The sequence below is a fragment of the Pinus tabuliformis genome, chromosome 6 (genome assembly GCF_031772625.1).
Source record: "Pinus tabuliformis cultivar Carrire ecotype Pingquan chromosome 6, CPIR1, whole genome shotgun sequence".
Lineage (NCBI taxonomy): Eukaryota > Viridiplantae > Streptophyta > Pinopsida > Pinales > Pinaceae > Pinus > Pinus tabuliformis.
The window spans coordinates 1,502,557,892-1,502,567,561 of record NC_142292.1 but is presented as its reverse complement, the minus strand read 5'-3'; positions in this window follow the sequence as shown (position 1 = coordinate 1,502,567,561).

The window sequence follows — 9,670 nt, the reverse complement described above, 5'->3', positions numbered from 1 at the left end:
ATCAATTTTGGTTGAGGAGTTACTGCCTGGTCTGACAACTTATAAGTGATAAGGGATTCAATGGTTGTTATAAATTGGTTGAAAGGTTATACTTCCTTGAACATTTCTTATTGGATTAATAGATGATTAGATTTATGGATTTGATTAAAACCTTCAAGGTTATATCCTTTGGTCACATTCACAAGGAATTAAATTCAAAGGCTTACAACTGAGTCAAATAGTACGTTAAGAAGAATATCTGCAAAGAGAATAATGCATTATGGATAATAGTAATACAAGCCGTCTTCCTCAATATTATATTAACAACTAATTTAACATTTAAAAAAAAAACAACAACACCTATAAATATATTTAAACCTTCTTTACTCTTTAATAATTATGAAAAATTTAAAATAAAGATACAAATTTATATATAATTTCTTCCCCACATTAATTGTAAATCTTTTTATCTCCACATAGACTTATCAATATTTGTTTAGCTACACATCCCAATTTTATTACACATATGGTATTTTTCTAGTCACTATATCCTTCTTCTTATTCTAGTTTGATTGTTACAACTGTGTTTTCTCGATTGTGATTCCTTTCTCTTGCATGTTGTGATAGCTTGTGCTATTATATTAAATATAGAGGATATTGATGTAACCTTTGACTGATTGGAGGGTTAGAATAGGTTAAATATGAACTTTATGAGTTGGCTATTCTTCCATTACAGAGGCCTAATTTGTTTGGGCAATGAAAGTTCGTCAGTCCTCCAAAACGTGTTTTGGTGTATGGCCCTTCTGGAACTAGGAAAACATTAATTGAAAAGGCATTAGCAAAAGAATCAGTGGTTGTTTTCATCAATGTAAGGCTAGCCAATATAATGATCAAATGGTTTGTTAATTCTTATAATATTTGTATGTTAGCATCCCTTCCTTAGTTTTGTTTGAAGCCTTACAATCACTTTCTTGCATTGGCAATATATTTTTCTATTACTTTTCTCTTTCATAATGAGAATTTTATACCCGCTCGGTCATTTTTGCCATGTTCTAATAATTTTTGTTTTAGTAGATATTTTTAGGATAGTATAATATATGCCCTGATTTATGATATATATGGCTTTACTTGAATTCTCATACATGATGGAAAATAGATGTTTTGGGGTGCTACAATTTAAGGATGTGAAAGGATATCACTATAGATTTATTAAAATGTTTGAGCTAAACACAATGGTTTTTGATACTAATCACCTTAGCAAAAAACCATCTCATTTTGGATTACTTATTGAATCATGGGGGTATCCCAAAGCGCAAATTTATACGGTATTTTATGTGAATAGATCACTAGCACTAAAAACCATCTTTACATTGGATGGTTCAACATGTTGATACATATCCTATTGACCGCAACTTTTGTATTCATTATTACTTTCATTGTAATACCTCCAATAGATATTAATGGTGTTCATGAGGCTATTTTTTTCTCTTATTTATGGAATCAATATTACCTCTGATGCCATTATTACTACCTTTGCAACTATTCATTTTCACTTCTATCCCATCGGGAAGTAGCTTCTGTCGATGAATGGCTACACAACACAGACCCTATGAGCCAATCATTCATGTCGTTGATGTAGTTCCCACACGACACAAACATTTCATGGTTTATCGTAGCCAGACACTCTATGATGGTTTTCATATATGCCCAACCTATAACAATGAGTTGCATTCTATTGCCAAAGCATGTAAGCAATGAAAGGATTATATTCAAGCCTATTGTGGCATGTTGCACTCACATGCTTATCTGAGTGTTGAGAATCATACTTTCTTCACACTTTGTTTGATCCTCTCCTTAAATTATCACCTCAAAGGAATGCTTCAATTATATCTGTGAGGTGTGAGATTGATATCCTTCTACCAAATACCAAAGACATCTTTTATATCCTAGTTAGATTTATATTTTCCCTCATTTTTCTCATTTCCTTTTGTTATATGTATGTGTGGAGATGCGAATACCTTTGTTATATTTTATAGGAGGATCACACCATTGTAGGTGAGTAAGGAGGCCTAACCTTTTGATTTGTTTGCATATTATTTGATCTCTTTTGGCATATTCTAATAACATTGCTCATCATTGATGTCACATAATCATGGCCTCTTGTGCTCCTACGAGGTTAATCATTCTTCATTCTATTACGTTAACTTGAACACTAAACACAATTGGCAATATCCTTCAAATGCATGAACATTAAATAATATTGGCAATATACTCCATCCAAGGGCCACTTTTATTTTCTTAATAAATATTAAAAATACTTTTAATTTGAAAACATAATATATATAGATATATATATATATATATATATATATATATATAAGATTTCTAACCCCACCCTCACACTCACCTATGAGTGCATAATTCCCCAAAGGAAACTAACATGTGTCATGTTTAGCGTTTGAAGGAGCAAGAATTAGGTTGAAACTATATTATGGATTGACTATCCACTACACTCATTTTGCCCTTACTTACCAACATTGGGTCATCACCTATATTACCCTTATTAACCTATTCCTTATGAACCAGGGTCACTCAACACTTATCTTTTGAACTTTCTACCTGCCTTCGGGCACTATTCCCTTCCCCTTGGACTAATCCCTTTATGAATTCTCGTCCCTACACACCAGCAATTAACCCCAATGTATATATTTTGATAGGACCCAAACCTATCATCACAAGAGCACCTATAAGATAGATATAAGCTATAACCTCTATCATTCTTCCCATAGACAATCTATATCTATACCCCTCACCATATATTTGAATAAAATGATTTTTGATTCATTAAATATTTTTAAATTTTTAATATTAAAAATGGATTAATTATTCAAAATCCAAATATTCTTAAAAAAATGAAAATTAAATTCCCGCCAAGCAACTTTTAACTAATTGGTCGTGGTTGGCGTAGGAAATTCGTGAGATGGAACCCAAGTGTAGCGATGTTTACACTGGTTCTCATGATGGCGATGAAGGAATTTGAAGTGTAATCAAGAGGGGTGGAATACACATGGTAATGGGGAATCAGTGTGACAGGAATAGCGGGCATGTGTTTTTACTGATAATATTGCGGGAGGAAAGCTTGAAGAAATCCATGAGGGCTGCAACATATTTTCCTTTTCGAGTTGATTCAAACCATGTTTGATCTGCCTTGTGACGTGGAGTGTCCTGTCTAGAAGTCCATGCATTTGGGGTTCGATTCTACCTAAGGTTCGACATCTTTAAAAACTCATGGCAGCATTGTCGGATCGAGGTAAGCAAATTCGTCCTTGGTGTTCATTCTGGTTTCCATGGCGATACCTACAAGATTTGCTTCTAGGTTTGTGAGTTTCTTACAATGCATTTTCAGTTCGACTGCTTTGTGGTTCGAATCCAGTGACGAAATCCTTTGTGTGGATAGTGGAAGGCGCACAACTTTTTTGTTTCACAATAGACAAATATTATGTTAGATTGAAAATGTGGCCTCTTCCTTGGATATGGATATGTGTTAGGTCCCTATAATACTAGTGATTCCCCCATTACTATTGTCATTGTAGCCCTTATTTTTATTATTGTGCCCCTATTGTCCCCTTATTGTTATTAGTGTGCCCCATAGAAGCCCACTATTGTTATTGTTGTGTCCTTGTATTATTATTGTTATGTCAACTTTGATAATATTGTGACCCCTTAGGCTCCTATATATAGAAAGGAGGTTTAGTCATTCGTATCATCTAAGAATTGTTCGATTATGTAATGTAAATGAGGTTTCCCCCTCGAATAGGCTGATTTTGAAGGCATTGATCTATCTTTTCTTCTATTTTGTGAGTTGGTTTCATAACATCTGGTATCAGAGCTTTGGATTCTAGGGTTTCACTACTCCAAATAGGTCACTATTGTATTGTCACTATAATTTTTTTTTTTTACGATGTTTCAGAAGCTAAAAAGAAAACCCATTTGAGTTGAAATCATGATGATCCTCCAGTCTAAATGTCAGATCTTTTCCCACTATATTTTCGAAGATATGATCTAAGGAAGTTACTATTTTTGTAGGCTCCCGAATTACATCTGAAACAGGTGAGCTTGGAAAAATTGTCATAACCTTCTCTCTGTGTATCAAATTGAAATTTCATAAGAAGTTACAGAAAGAGGAGGGACTTTAGTTTTAGGTACATCGTTTTAAGGTTCGAAGGTTTAAAGAGTGACGCATGGCACTTCGTACAATTTAGCTCTACCGAAAAAGTGTATAATCATGACATCTTGGGAGATTGGGCATAACGCTTTCTTGAAGAATCCATGTTGTTGGGAAAAGTATCCAATACGGAATGACCCTATCCCACTCTAAGGGTGATAGTACCTCAGCAACAATCAAAGCAAAGCTATTCAAGATTACTTCTTTATGAGATGTAAGAGAGGGGAGAAAGAGATCCACTAACCGATGTCTTCCGCTAATGATTGATCCAATCTTCTCTCCTTGCTCTTTCACTGGCCCAGCTACACCAAGATCCTGCAAAATGGCAAGAGAGGGAAACTACAAGAAGCATACATTCATAATTGATTCAAGGATTAGAATAAATCAAATATACAAGTATCAATACGCCATTGAGACACATGCATATAGAAGAACCTCAAATGCTTTATTAATGGAAGAAGTAAAGTTCAGGAAGTGATACAACCATAAAAGGCCCAATCCAGCATCACCTCCCAGTAGAAAGAAATCTCCTCTTCACCTCCTTCAAGAAAATCACCCAATAGTTCTATACTCAAACCAACAGCACTTCCTTACATTCACAAGATTCCAGCCCCCCTAGACCTCATGAGAGAGCTCTATATATAGGAGTTTTGGAGAAAGGATGAGTCAGCTTGAGCTTGACATGAAGCTGACTAGTGTCCTCTCCCACTTCAGTTATTCTTCAGTTCTTGAGTCCACTTGGAGGTTCTTACTTCCACTTGGAGATCTAGACCCTCTTACTCATCACCAGTCGAATTCTCTGATCCAAGTGTCATTTTGGAAGCTTCCTGGGCATTGACACCTTGAGGAATGACTGTGCCACTTGGCCAAACTCGCCCAGCGCAGGTAGCCTTCTTTGCAGTTGACATTCAGCGTAGGTACACAGTGGAGCACTTGACATTCAGCGCAGATGCTCAGTGGAGCAGTTGACATGATCCAGAATTAGCTTGTTTTTGAGTGTTTTCAGGTGGAGAACTGATATTCAGTGCTGTGGTTTGTTGACCTTGTTCCTCTAGGGGTAGGAACAACATGTTTAGGGACTTTGGATCCCTTAGATTATTGACATTTCATGCTTCATGCTGTAAGGCACAAAAATGTCTATAACAGTTGCCCCCTAAAGTATGAGGTCGTTTATCGGGTGAAATGCTTTATCAGGAGGATCCGAAGTTCATTCAATCGCTGAGAGGTGACCTGTAATACAATACAATACAATACATTATTTTTCATTCTGCTTTCATGATCTAGCTGAGACGGGCATTCCCATGCTTAGCTTTATAAATTCATTTTGGTACATAGAACAGACGATCGTCTGATGATAGACTGATAATTATCTGCTAAAATTATCATCCTTTGAGTAGGATGATCATCTGCTGCAATGATGTACATGTCAAATGTCTTTATATTTCCCGAATATATACCGCAGCCCGGATGGATGAAACTAGATCCGGGGTCTTCAAACTCGTTCGATCTTCACTCTAAGTACAAGTCGATCCATGTGAGAATCGCGCTGAAGTCGAACATGGAAAGACATCGCTTGATTACCGGCCAATGATGTAAACCGTTAACAAGCGTGAGAGGAATCACCAATAATGACAATGACCCTCAAGGTATTGCAGTACAATTCACGTGGTGTGAATAAAGGACTTGGCGTCGAACACCACGCAAAATCTTCTGGTCGAAGGTCATTGATGTATACCTGTCGCCGGAAGTGAGAAACTTGCCATTGAGGCATGCAAGCTTCAAAGTACTGGGGGGGGTGTTCCTAGATCAACTTCTTGGATAATGAGCTGAAGTCGACAAGAAGCGATCCGTCAAAGGAGGGCCTTAATGAATCCCACATCAGTGACATGGAACGGAGCTAATGATTTTAGTGGAGGTGAAAACAATCTGTGACATATGATTCAGGGTGGCGATCATGGGTGGATGAAGGATAATGTATGGCAGTGGATGGGACACGGTTGACTCTTTCTGAACAACATCTCTTGAACATATAACGACACTGATGCGATGGATCGGTAGCATTACCCCAAATGTGGATGGTTTGGCGAAGACCACGGTGATGAGACCGATGAATGAAACAACCCAACCCGATGTGATACGGAGGAAAAGTGTCATGTTCAAGAGCGACTTGCTACCATTAAAGCTTCGAGGTTCTCCCAATTTTTCCCCAGTCATTTCTGACCAGTACCTCTTTATTTTTGTCAAGCTTGAGGAGGATAACATATGCTTGTTCTATAACCTGCCCTTCGGGCAAGCCCATCGCTATGTTTTAACGAGCTTAGCGATAGGGAAACTCGTTCTCGTCTAAAGACAAGTTTGTCGCTATTTAATCATTTTAACGAGTCTAACGACAAGGAAAACTCGGTCCTTTTCATTTTTAGAGAGTCTGAAAAGGTACAGAAAGTTAACTCCAAAATTCCTTTTTCGTCATCTAATCCCTTAAGTCTGAAAAAGTATAAAACAATACAGAAGGGATGAGTTTTCGGTAATTTTAACGAGCCGAATAAAACAAGCGCTCGACCTTTTTGTGCAATAATCCCTCAGGTCCAAAAAGATTAAAATCTAGAGGAGGGATAGCTCTTCCTGTCATTTTAATGAGCTGGAAGGCCAAAACTCGGCAAACTTTTCATATTTTACGAGTCAGATGAAAAGAGCTCAAATAAGACTCGTCTTTTGAGGAACGAGTGATAAACAGGGATAGCAGCAGATTCCAGGTACAGGTTGGAATTTTCCAATCACGGCAGTGTCACAAGGATGGCTCGGTGAAATCACTCTTCGTAGCTGTTCCTCAAAATGGGTAAACAATCATATGGAGGTGAACAATCGGCCAAATGGAATGGAGGTGGCAGGTGCAAAACACGACCAAGGCTTTTTATGGCTAATAAATTTATGGTCTCAAATGTTTATTTACCGGTACTGGGTTCATTTTTTAAAGAGCTTGAATGCGCATAACACTGCTCAATCTTATGTTTATTTTTTAACGAGCATGAACTATGTGCTAAAACTGCTCGGATCTTGCTTTTCTATTTTTTAACGAGCATAAATTCCGCGGTAAAACTGCTCGATTATACCAGTCATAAGATAAGAATGTCTCCTGTGAGATAGCTATTTTTTATGGAGCTTTATCTCACGAAGCTATGCTCCTAATTTGGCAAATTTTGACCTTTGCCCCACATCCTTTCTTTATGTAAGTTAGGAAACGACTAATCCAAAAAACAGATAAATAACCGCTCTTTGCTTGCACTCCAAAAGGTTTGCATGCCCCCAGGTATAAAATACAATTTCAAGGCTGCCCCTCCTCTCCCCCACCTCTGCTTTTCTTTGGGTGTTCACAGCTACTTGTCGTCTTGCTAGTCTAATGTTAACGATACTTGTCTTCTCGTTATTTTTAACAGGTCTTATGCGGTACTTGTCTTCCCGTCAGCCCAACTTTTGACAGCTCTTTTGCAAGATCGCAAGAGAACAGCTACTTGCGACAAGAGAGCAGCTACTTGCGACAAGAGAAGAACACTACTCAAAGACAAAACATATGTGTTATTGAGGGAGGCTTGCCTCTTTCTGGTTACCCAAAGATTGTTTTGTTAACTTCTTCAAACGAAAACATTTCTTCGGCACTGTCTACCGAAGTAGACAATGGTGAATGACCTTTGTCAAACAAGTAACCTTGACAAAAGAATCCTATTCTAGAACAACCCCTCTTCCATCCACGGACGGGGTACAGACTAGTCATATTCTCTCGCGGAAATTCTACCTTATACCCAGGGTTTTTTTTGCCCGAAGCAAACGAGGATGCATGCCCCCTGGGTTCCAGTCCCATCTTTCCGAATCACTCGCACTCATCGGGAAGGAGGACTGGGGGTGGAGACATTTCTTGATTGAATAGACCATTCAAGGTTGGTATGTGACTATTTGCGATGCGTGATCCCGGAAATGAAAGTTGGTCTACGAGCTTGACCATTCTTCCTTCGTGTGGAAAACACATTACTCTAAAGAGTGAGGAGACTATTGCTCCCATGCAATATATATAGTCTCGTCCAAGGAGTAGGTTATAATCCAAGGGTCCTTGAACGACCATCACGTTCATTTGAATAGTCTTCCCTTTCAATGTAACAGGCACATTGGGGAGGATCCCTAATGGTCGACTGGTTCCTTTATCGAAACCTGAGAGATTTCTTATCTCAGGCAAAAGTGCCGGGGAACCCAGTGCTTTCCAAGCAATAGAGGAAAGGATACTCACAGATGCCCCTTCATCAATGATAGTCCCAGCCATTACCATTCTATAAATTTGGACTATGATTCTGAATGGTATACTAGCTGGCAACCGGGGTTTGCCTAGTTGGTTCCAATCAAAGGACACAACCAGGTTGCTTGGTGGTGGGACCGAATATACGGCCGGATATGACCCTGACGATGTTCCTTCCTGCGATAAAGGAATGGGCGCATTGCCCTGATGCTCATCAGAGTCGGTGTTGATGAAAAGAATCTGGATGGTGTCATCCTTATTCTCTTCAGTGAGGGTGTCATTTGAAGATGAATCTTCATTGACGGTGTCATTTGAAGATGAAACCTCTGAAGGCAGAACCGGGTCAACTGCCGTTTCGACCTTTAGACTTTCATCTGGTCTGGATTCAGTAGGTTCATTTTCAATGACTGACGCTTCAGCTGACCACTTGAGCTGGCCAGCTGTATTTTCAACCAACGAAGGACTTGGCACGAGTTTTTTGTATCCAGGAGGAAGTCTCAACGGTGAAACCGGGCAATCTTCCAAAACTCTCTTCGATTCGTCTAAGAAGGGACAACGGTGGATGGCGTGATCGCCTTCACACAGTCTACAGGGGGATCTTGCTCCCCCTCTTTGTCTTGAACCTTCACTTTCGCTGGTTGACGGTAAGCATTCAACATGACTATCAGAGGTTGATGCCCCCGAATTGTGCAACCGAGGGGACCAGTCCCTTAGTATCCGGGGAATACAGGGACAATCTCTATGGAAGTGGTCTCCTCTACATATGACACATGGCGATTTAGGCCCAGTCTGTGCTGTGTGTGGATTTTTGTCAGATGTCTTTTGCTTGCCCCCAGTCACCTTAGGCTCCTTCTTCTTCTTCTCCTTCTTCTTCTTCTCCTTCTTCTCCATGGGAGCTTGGCTTTTGCCGGCTCTACCTTGCGAAGATGAAGGATTGGAGGAAGAGTTATAGGAAGTAGAAGGCTGGTGGGCAGCTCTAGACTGATCTAACTGTTGACTCGACTGTTCAGGAACCATAGTGTTCTGAACTACATTGGTTGAGAATAGCCAAATTGGTAGGCCAATTGTCAGTCCTGGAAGCGACAATGTGGCCATGTGGGGCGCACCAACTTCTCCCCAAGAGGAGAAAGGACTAGGATTTCCATCATGTGGAATTCCTTGGTTGGGGCGTTCCATGTTCTCAA